This window comes from Stegodyphus dumicola, chromosome 9 (genome assembly GCF_044657685.1).
Source record: "Stegodyphus dumicola isolate Sdum_Otavi_A_Nest chromosome 9, ASM4465768v1".
In the NCBI taxonomy this organism is placed as follows: domain Eukaryota; kingdom Metazoa; phylum Arthropoda; class Arachnida; order Araneae; family Eresidae; genus Stegodyphus; species Stegodyphus dumicola.
In genome coordinates this window covers 41178338-41188043 of record NC_140776.1, presented here as the reverse complement: position 1 = coordinate 41188043, position 9706 = coordinate 41178338, and the positions used below count along the sequence as shown (strand labels likewise).

The window sequence follows — 9706 nt, the reverse complement described above, 5'->3', positions numbered from 1 at the left end:
TACGTATAACCCAAACAAGCACTAATGCACTATGTTTAATTAATTTCACCACTATTCACAATGATGCTATATGTCCGCAATTTTTCCATACACTCTAAATTCGAAAGAGTCCTATCTGACTCTAAAGGAGTGATATCCCACCTCCCTCTAATGCCAAAATGGCACCAACCTCGAAGGAGCGATATTTCACTCTAGTAAAAAGCGGTCCCTTTTCACACAAAAACAGGAGTGACTCTTTTTTCGTTCGCTCTTCTTCGATAGTCAGATATCGCCCGATATTCGGGTGAAACCACACACATTACAAGGAGTTATAATAATAGTCTGCTCACTCCTTGATGGTGCGATTTTTATATAATTATTTTATAGGCAAACTGAAAATTGGTATTTGCTATGTAAACTTTATAGCTGATGTATTGTTTTAGATATCTGGTTAATATTATCTCTTGAAAAGAATATTTTACACTACTTTTTAACATGCTATTGTGATTTTAATTATCTGATATATACATCTGTTTTAGATTTGCTACCTATGTACTTACTTAAACATTTATTGGTGTTGAGATTTCTTTCCAGATCTAACGAAATATAAAAAAATTACATCCATATTAAAATATTGGAAATTCGGTGTAGTTAACATTCTGAAATACTTAACACTATCACTTTCTCACAGAATATATTTTATTTTACAGAAACATGGCTTTTGCCTTTATGTGTAGTAAGCAATAAAAATAAGAACGTCAATGCAACTTATATATAAAAACTGGATTATGAATCAAAGTAGACCATCACTGAAATAAAAAAACACAGTTTAAAGACAATTGTATCTTCATTGTTTAGACATATAGTTTTTCTTTCCAAATCTAACGAAATATACATATAAAATAATTACTCGTACATCCATATTAAAATATTAGAAATTCGGTGTAGTTAACATTCTGAAATACTTAACACTATCACTTCCTCACAGTACTTCTGATGTGAAATTACTTTGAACTCACAGAATATATTTTATTTTACAGAAACATGGCTTTTACCTTTATGTGTAGTAAGCAATAAAAATAAGAACGTCAATGCAACTTATATATAAAAACTGGAATAGCAAGATATTCGCAATGAAAAACTTAGTTTTTGAATAAAAAATAAGGTTTTTCAGGTACTTAAAACTTTGAATATTTCAGATATTTTCAAAATTTGAGAAATCAAAAAATGCTTAGTTTCATAAAAGAAATTTAAAAAAATCATTTTAGATGAATCATATATATATATATATAGTGATATACATTCTAAATTTTGTATACATATTTTAATTTAAAAAAGCAAATTATGCTTATTCACAAGATTTGGGCACGTAATCATGTAAATTATAAGCTAAATTTTCCATTAAATAATCATACTAGTTGGAAAAGTAATTTATTAAAAATAGTTCTTGACAAATTTTATAATGAAAATTTGAATGTGTTAGAACAGCTGATCATATATATATGTGTCAGTAAACCTGTATCATAATCTGATAGATTTAACTTCTTAAAATGCTACTTATAAGTGAATATATTAATACAATTTGTGAATTGATGTTACTAGTAGTTTGTCTACTTGAGTATAATATGCATAAAAAATCGAATAATAAATTTTAATATACATTGAAGTAAGAAACAAATGCGAATTTAATTTCCCTTACATGAAATTATTCAGCTTTATTTTCAATGTATGAGATTCAGAAAATAAGTAACCATAAAATACTCTCATGCTATTGTTTTTAGCTTCATATATTGCACAAAATATTGCAAAAGAAATGTTTCTATTTCTTATTACATAATTATAAAGAGCTTAAAATTAATTATTACCCCAAATTATGAATAAAGTCTAAAATCTTAAGTTAGCTTGTTACGCTTTCTATTTTTGAGAAGTTATATGCATACAAATTCCTATACATTAATCATTACAGGTGAATAAATGCTTACATATACTTTTAGACTATAATTTATTTTTATATATGCCAATTCCAAGTCTCATTTGGGAAAAATAAAGTAAATTTTAAAGTGAAATAATATGGATTATAGCTCACATGTGTAAGCTAAAAATTCATTTTTCATAATTCTGCTGAAAATTATGTATTTCATTTATTGATTAAATCCGAATAGGAATCATTACCATAACTGCAGAATTATAATAATTTCAATGAACGAAGTATTTTAAATATAAGTGAAAACAAGCAATGCATGAAAAACTCTTTATTAGGAAATATATGTACATATATAAAAATGGAAAATATGACACTAAAATATGACAATAAAATGACATTAAAAACATGAAATGTAATGCATGTACAAAATGCAATAAATTCACACTTAAACATGTATTTAAAGAGTCCACACAAGCTCTAGGAGTGCTGACATTATACAAAAGGCTTGCAACAAAATTATAAAAATTTGTTGATGTATGTGCATATTGAACGCTAAATACAAAATTAGTTTTAAATAGAATGTCAAATGCCTTCATGGCATGATTTGGGCATGCTATTAAGTGATTTACTGCTTTAATACAGAATGAACTTGTAATACACACTATAATGAGCTGTTTATTCTGAGCTGGTCCAAGAGATTCCATGTCTTCTATTCCCTGAAAATAAATTTCTTTATTAAGAATACATCCATTACCTATCTATTAGGACAAGTCAAATACCAATGAGCCATACTAGAAAGTTTATCTTTCCAATTAAAAAATATCGCCAGAAAATTTTTCTTCTTTCAAAAATAAGTGATTCCTAGTAATTTTATTCACATAGAGGTCTTTTGCTTTTAGTTTCTGTAAAAATGCAGTATAAATACATATAGGAATATGTAAATATTATATTGATGCAAATATAGAATAGGATAGTCTATTTGTGCGTTGCTTCTTAATGAAAAATGTAATAAATAATGTACATAAAAATGTAAAAAGAACAAACTATATGGAGAATTAGTCTGTCTTTTCCTTATGAAAACAAGTATCATCCTTTCATAATAAACTATTGTTGTTCATAATAAACTATTGTTATTGTAAAGATGTTTGTTCTTGATTTCATGATCGCTATAGTCTGGCTGGAAGTGTATATTTTGAATTTCACCTTGAAGCAATTTTTCCATCACTTTACAAGTTTAAAAAAAAAAAAAAAAAAAAAAAAATCTATGTTCACTGTATATACATGCATATATATGATTAGTGTCATGCTTTAGATTTAGATCATATAAAGGCATCACACATATTACAAACCATCTTATTCTCTCGAAATATTTGCTAGTATGTAGGTGACATTCAAATCAATGCAATTCCAATTCTACAGAAATTAGCTAAATGACCATGCATCATCTGTGGGTACAATAGTCGAAAGCAGCCTGAGAAGATGAATTTTAGCCACATGAGGCCAAATACATTCACTGTTGTAAAATGGCTCATTTTAATATAATCTGCCCTCTTAAAATGAAAGTTAGTGCAAAGCATATCAAAATTCCTCAATACTTACATTTAGCAAATATTAGAAGTGCAGAATTTGGATTTTTTTTTTTTTTTTTCAAATAACAGCTTGATGCTAAAATACTTGCTTTGCCTTTACCCTACAAAAATAAAAATAAAAGTATATATAAAAGACATATACTGGATAAAAATTGCATGTGAAATGTAATAATTAATTGAAACTATATAAATATCACACACGAACCTTTCAAGATAGAATATGTAGCAAATTTCAAAGGATATGCAGCTCAGCTCACTTACATATAGTATCAATAGCTTATTTACATATACATACACTGCAAACTAAAAATATTATCCTATGAAAAGAATTTTATAGCTAAGCATATGAAATTATTTTTTATGCATAGACTTATGCCAAATATTTACTCATTAATAATGAATAAAACCTTTGTCTCTCTTTCTTTCCAATAATTTTAGCTGAGCAAAAGTTCTGTGAGCAAAACTAATGCTTTTAGGTCATCTATATATATATATGTATATCTATATAAATACACATGTTTATTACATAATGATTACAAAAATATCATTAAAAAGGCCTTTGGCACTAGAGGCACATGCATTTACAGCTTACCTTTACGAGCCAGAAGAAAAAAACTATAAGCCATTTAAGAATAAAGACCAATGGGAGTAATAGATGCAAAATTACTTTACTCTAGGTAATTAAAAAGTAAACAAAGAAAAGTTTTAAAGTATTCTATCATTTATAATCCTAATTAAATTCTATCATTTATACTCCTAGTTAAATTTTTAAAGATTTTTACCACTGAAATCAGCAATACTTGGTACCAGAAGATCAGGGCGTTTTGTTTCCACATATTTCAAAATTCTTGGGACATAAAAAGATGAAAACTGTTTTTTAAATGTCTATCATTAGAAATTGTTTCACTTTCGATATAATTTCTTACATGGCTATTAGACAAAACCATTTCAATTGTTTTTATGACTGAAACATACTGAAATGTTTCTTTTACAATTTTGGTTTCAAATTGACCTGTTTTTGTATTCAGAGCTTGAACCAATCTACTGCCAAGCATAATTTCGACAGGTTCGATAAAATTCTGACAGCTTTTCAAAGCCTTTATTTGTCCTTTAGTTGCTGACATGCCATCAAAAATCTGCCTAATGGGAAGGATGCCTCCGTAGAGGTCTTTGTAAGGCAAACTGGTTCGTATACACGTTACACATGGAGAAAACCACAAAAAAGTCTATGCAGCCAGCTCCTTCATGCGATTCAAACTCTGGACCGAACTACCAGTGCTCAGCGACTTTGCCGCTGGTGGGTAATATTTAGGGAATGTGCATTAATGTTCGGAGAAAAAGCATGATATTAAGCATTTGTAAGTAAACAGCCTGTTAAACATGGTATTTAGGGCATATAAATTAAAATGAGCGCAGGGGCGTAGCTAGAGGGGGGGGCAAGGGGCATCTGTCCCCGGGCGCAGGATCCAAGGGGCGCGAAACTGATGTTACGGCATTTTAGAATTAAATGTTTTCCATCCTTGGCAAGCAGTAGGGGGCGCGAAATCTTCAGTTTTCCCTGGGCGCTGAAAACCCTAGCTACGACTCGGAATGAGCAGCAAGAAATATAATATTAAGCATACGTAAGTAAAATTTACATAAAGTAAATATTAGTTACTGAAATCAATTTGGCCTTCCCCCATTTTCTCAAAATTGTCCCAAAAACTGTTCCGTTAAGAAAATTTTCGGCAACATATTATCTTAGAAGGAAACATTCTTTAAACGCAATTTAATATTTCCTTGACTGTATCTCAACCATTATGCTTAATTTCATGCCGAGACAAGTACTCGAGTATGCAGTTTTGTAAATTTTCTTTGCAAACACTTTAAAATCACTTTTAGAAAACATAGCACGGAAATCAGACAAAATAATAATAAATTGAAAAAAAATGACACATGCAAATAAATTTTGAACAGCAGCGAAAGAAAGCGAGGAGGCCGCAAGAGAATTCTATCAGCTTTGTGCTTTTGCAGCGTTTACATTTACTGGATTCTTTGCGGTAGTGTTTTCGAAGGCAGGTGAAAGGATGGTAACTTTGAACTTCTGCAGTTCAGAATGCAGTTCCAAATACTGATATACATCTGTAAATTTTTTTCATGACTGTTGCGAGAAGAATTTTGCAAAGTACAAATGGATTAAAAAACACCTAAAGACTGAGAAATTGTACCATACTGTCTACAAATCAGCTGATAGAGTAGTAAATCAAACTTTTAGAATACTATTAATGATTTTGTGTATAAGGAAAACAAACAAAATAGTACTTTACGATATTAGAATTAATGTTTTATTTCAAAAATAAACCCAGATATTTTGTTTTTATATATATCATTTTGACATTTTATAGACTTTTTATTGTGTACTGAGCGAGGCAGCAAGAACTCTGGCTACGCCTCTAACAGTGTTCACATAACTTAGTTATTGAAAATGTAAACAAGCTGTGTTACCTGGGTCTTTAAATCCTATCTAAACCAGAAAATGAATTCATATGAGTTTATTAAAATCAGATTACTTACATTTCTTTCCTACTTTAAAGGACTGTGCATAAGAAAAGGTTTATAAGACTTGTTTGATACAACAATAGCTTTTGCTAATGTAAACAATTATATTATTTTGAACATTACTTCATCAGATCCTCTCACTCATTTTAATATCACTAGGAGAAGATATAATAACTAATTGAAATGAAAAGGCAATAATCTTGAAAAGTAATAAGTAAATGTCATTAGTTTAACTTTCTAACTATTGAGTTGATGTATATGAATTAATCTATGAATCATTTTAGAATTATCATGTTTAAATTAGTATATATTTCGACAATTTTGAAAGTATGCCTGACAAGTTTTCTTAGGGGGAAATAAATAAATAAAAATAACCCGTGGAATTAGGTTTTCTCCCGCAATAGAAGGGAGGAGAAGCTGTTTTTTAATTGTGCATTTTATTATCTGTTAATAAAATAAGTTAATTTTTTAAATATGATAGGCGCTGCCACAAATATAAGGCAATATTGCTTAATTTTCATATTATAAAATAAAAATGCATCAAACATTTAGGTTTTATGGCTTACATATAAAAAAGTCGTTTTGTTACAGTTGAAATAAAAATGTTTAGACATGTACGAATTTTACTATTTAATTAAGTTTGAAAAAAACATGCCTTACATTTTTTAAAAATAAATACTGTTTTTTTAATTTTCTTATTCGCATTAAAAGAAATAAACATTTGGTGTACATATTATATATTGGCATATACGTATATTTGTCAGTAAATACATATTTAGCATAAAATAAATACATGTATATAGCATAAGTCAACTGAATATCTGGAATTTTCAAAAATCCGGACTAGGTATAGTTTTTAATTTAAAACAGAGTAGAAAATAAAATTACCTTTTAGGACATTAACAGCATCTTCGGAAATTTCTTGCAGTTATAAAAATCTGATAATTTTGAACTATCATGTAATCCCTCCTGAAAAAAAAAAATATTTTATTGTGCTACAGTTTAAAAAAAAGATAAGAGGCAGATAAGTTTGACAATTTGCTGTGGCACAAGTATTAGGAATATGGAACCTACGTAAATGGACAAGGTACTAAAATTTTATGCTTGGTCTTTGACTGAAAATGAATTCTCATTAAATAGTTATCTGCATGAATGACCTGGAATATTTAATAATACAATAGTTTTCAGTTTGTCATCAGAAAATCAAAACTTACTATTTTTTTTAAAATAGCTGGGTTTTTTTTTTAGTCCAAAAGGGCAATTCTCCCAGAAGGACTGTTAATTTCGTTTTGGCATTTTGCATCGATTCCCGATATGTTTCATTTCAAATTGCTGCCACCAAACATTATATTTAAAGAAATTAAATAATGAAGAATCTGCAGGAATGTATGTATGTTTCTCGCATTGTAGTAAAACAACGGTACCTAGAGCCAACAAAATTTGAATAAGGTAATCTTCCATAGAATATGGGCATGTGGAAGCCCTAATTTGAATTTGAAATTGGTTTTATTATTTGCTTTATTATTTAATATTTTGTAATACGTCAACGAATTTTTGATTAACAAAGTAAACGATTTCAAAGCGAGCAATGGCAATACTGTACGAGGAAAAAAATATATATATATATATATATATATATATATATATATATATATATATCCAGCTCGCGAGACTCTGTATTGGGAATTCTAAAGATATGTTCATTTTAAAATTATTTTGCGATATTGCTGTTGAATGTTTTTATGGTTTAATTAATGTTTTTATTTAAGTGCGAAGAACATGATATTTAATAAATAAAGGTAACACACAAAATGTTAAAAAAACGCCCCTTAGGACGTAATTTAAAATCTGAAGCTTTCAGCCTTTTTTAAAGAATGCAAGATTTTTTTTAAATCGTAAACGGAAAGCCGTCTTAGCAGCTTTATTGGCCTCCCGGACTTTTGAATGTTCAATAGGCCTTAGCTACACCTACACTCTCGAGAATAACAACATATTTGCAAAAATATAAGTTTTAGAATGCTGATATGACCCAGGTAGTGCTAGTATTTATATTTTGGAAAAATTCAGCTTTGTAACAGTAAGTGAATTTTATTGTCACAAACTATAAGCAGAATTTATAAAAAAAATGAAAGTTAAAAATCTATTAAAAACTACTAGAAGCTGAAAACGATATGACTTCAATAGGAAATTCAGTAAAGTATACGGTTTTTATTTCTTCCAATACTACCAAATAATTTACACACTTGTGTTATAAAAGAAATCAAAACTTTAGTATGCATTTTTTTTCCACCGCTGTTCTTCCTATTTGAAATAGGAATGCATGCAAAACTAAATTTAAATAATTAAATTCGATAGCTTTGCGTAAATTGTTCAAAAATAAAAATAATGTTAAGAATTATTTACAAAAAGTACCATCCATACGTACAGCTTTCATCGTGTTAGCAATACATAATAAATAAAACTACGTTACAGCATTACACTCTTAAAGCAAATTTACAGACACCTAAAAAAAAAGAGCAAACTAAAACTACTTTTTATTACATACTTAAATTTTGACACATAAATCTAACTATAATTTATAATAATTAAGATATTTATATTAAGAAATAATTGTATATATATTTTAAAAGCGAACTTACTTTTGGTAAAGGAGCTGTATCCATTATTACGACTGTCCTCGCTTGAAATGACGCTTAGCCAAAGAACGTTCTTTGGCTTAGCAAACTTGTTTGGTCAATCTGGGCGGACAATGGCAAGACAGGGGGTCGTCCTGCTCCTTCAATTTACTCCCTTTCCCAAGGTTATTATTGCAAGTGGGAAACATGTTCTGCTACCAAGACAGTAAATTTGCGTTGTTTGACACGAAATGGAGCGAAAACTGCTGTCACCCTCCAAATCCCACTCTGCGAGATTTAGAATGTACGCAATCAATAATATTAGAACTCGCGCCAATAGAAAAAGCCGCAGGTTGGAGCTTAAAATGCGCAGTCTGCGACATGTGACGTCTAATTCACCTGTATTGGATTCCCATATGTCTGCTCCCCGAGAAAGAGATAACACTTGTTGACGCTAATTTACATCTATAACTAACAAAAAAAAAAAAAAAAAAAAAAAAAAAAAAAATTCTGCTTTTAACACGTTACCGGTTGAAAGCTGTTTGTGCTTGATATTTCCGTCGATTTATGTTTTGTAGAACAAAAACAGATAAATTAAAAAATCATAAGTCCTTTGAGAAAAAGGAAGAAAAAATATAATATTTAAACAAAGTAGAAAAGGAGATGGATATATAATATATAAATATATATTTCTTTTAATTTGCCTCGGATTGGCAAATTAAAATTCTATCCGCGGGCCGTATAGAACTTTCTGGCGGGTCGTAGTTTGCCCATCCCTGGTATGCGAGAAAACCAATCGCTTGGTGTCCCACACATTCCACCTTGGAAGGCCCGTTTAAACTGGTGCCATCGTCATATTCAATACAGCCAAGACAATTGGACCTAAATATATTTTACTGACGAGTTGACCAGTTTATATATAGTTTGAACAGTGATTCTAGACGTGTTTTAATCTGGAGAGAGGAAGGAACATGTCATTTGCCTTCTCTTGTCTATGAAATATTCCGTTTCCGCGACCGCGGTTTGGTTTGGGGGAGGAATCATGACAAATGGCAGCACTG

The 9706-nt window shown here is 29.6% G+C and overlaps 1 long non-coding RNA gene across 1 annotated transcript; it reads right to left on the bottom strand.

Moving 5' to 3' along the window:
- Positions 1-2279: 2279 nt before the first annotated feature.
- LOC146995329 (uncharacterized) lies at positions 2280-7013 on the bottom strand. Its single transcript, XR_015043198.1, has 3 exons — positions 6919-7013; positions 3503-3593; positions 2280-2619 (listed from the first exon to the last, which is right to left on the bottom strand). It is a non-coding gene; the product is annotated as an uncharacterized LOC146995329 (long non-coding RNA).
- Between the last annotated feature and the right edge of the window lie 2693 nt (positions 7014-9706).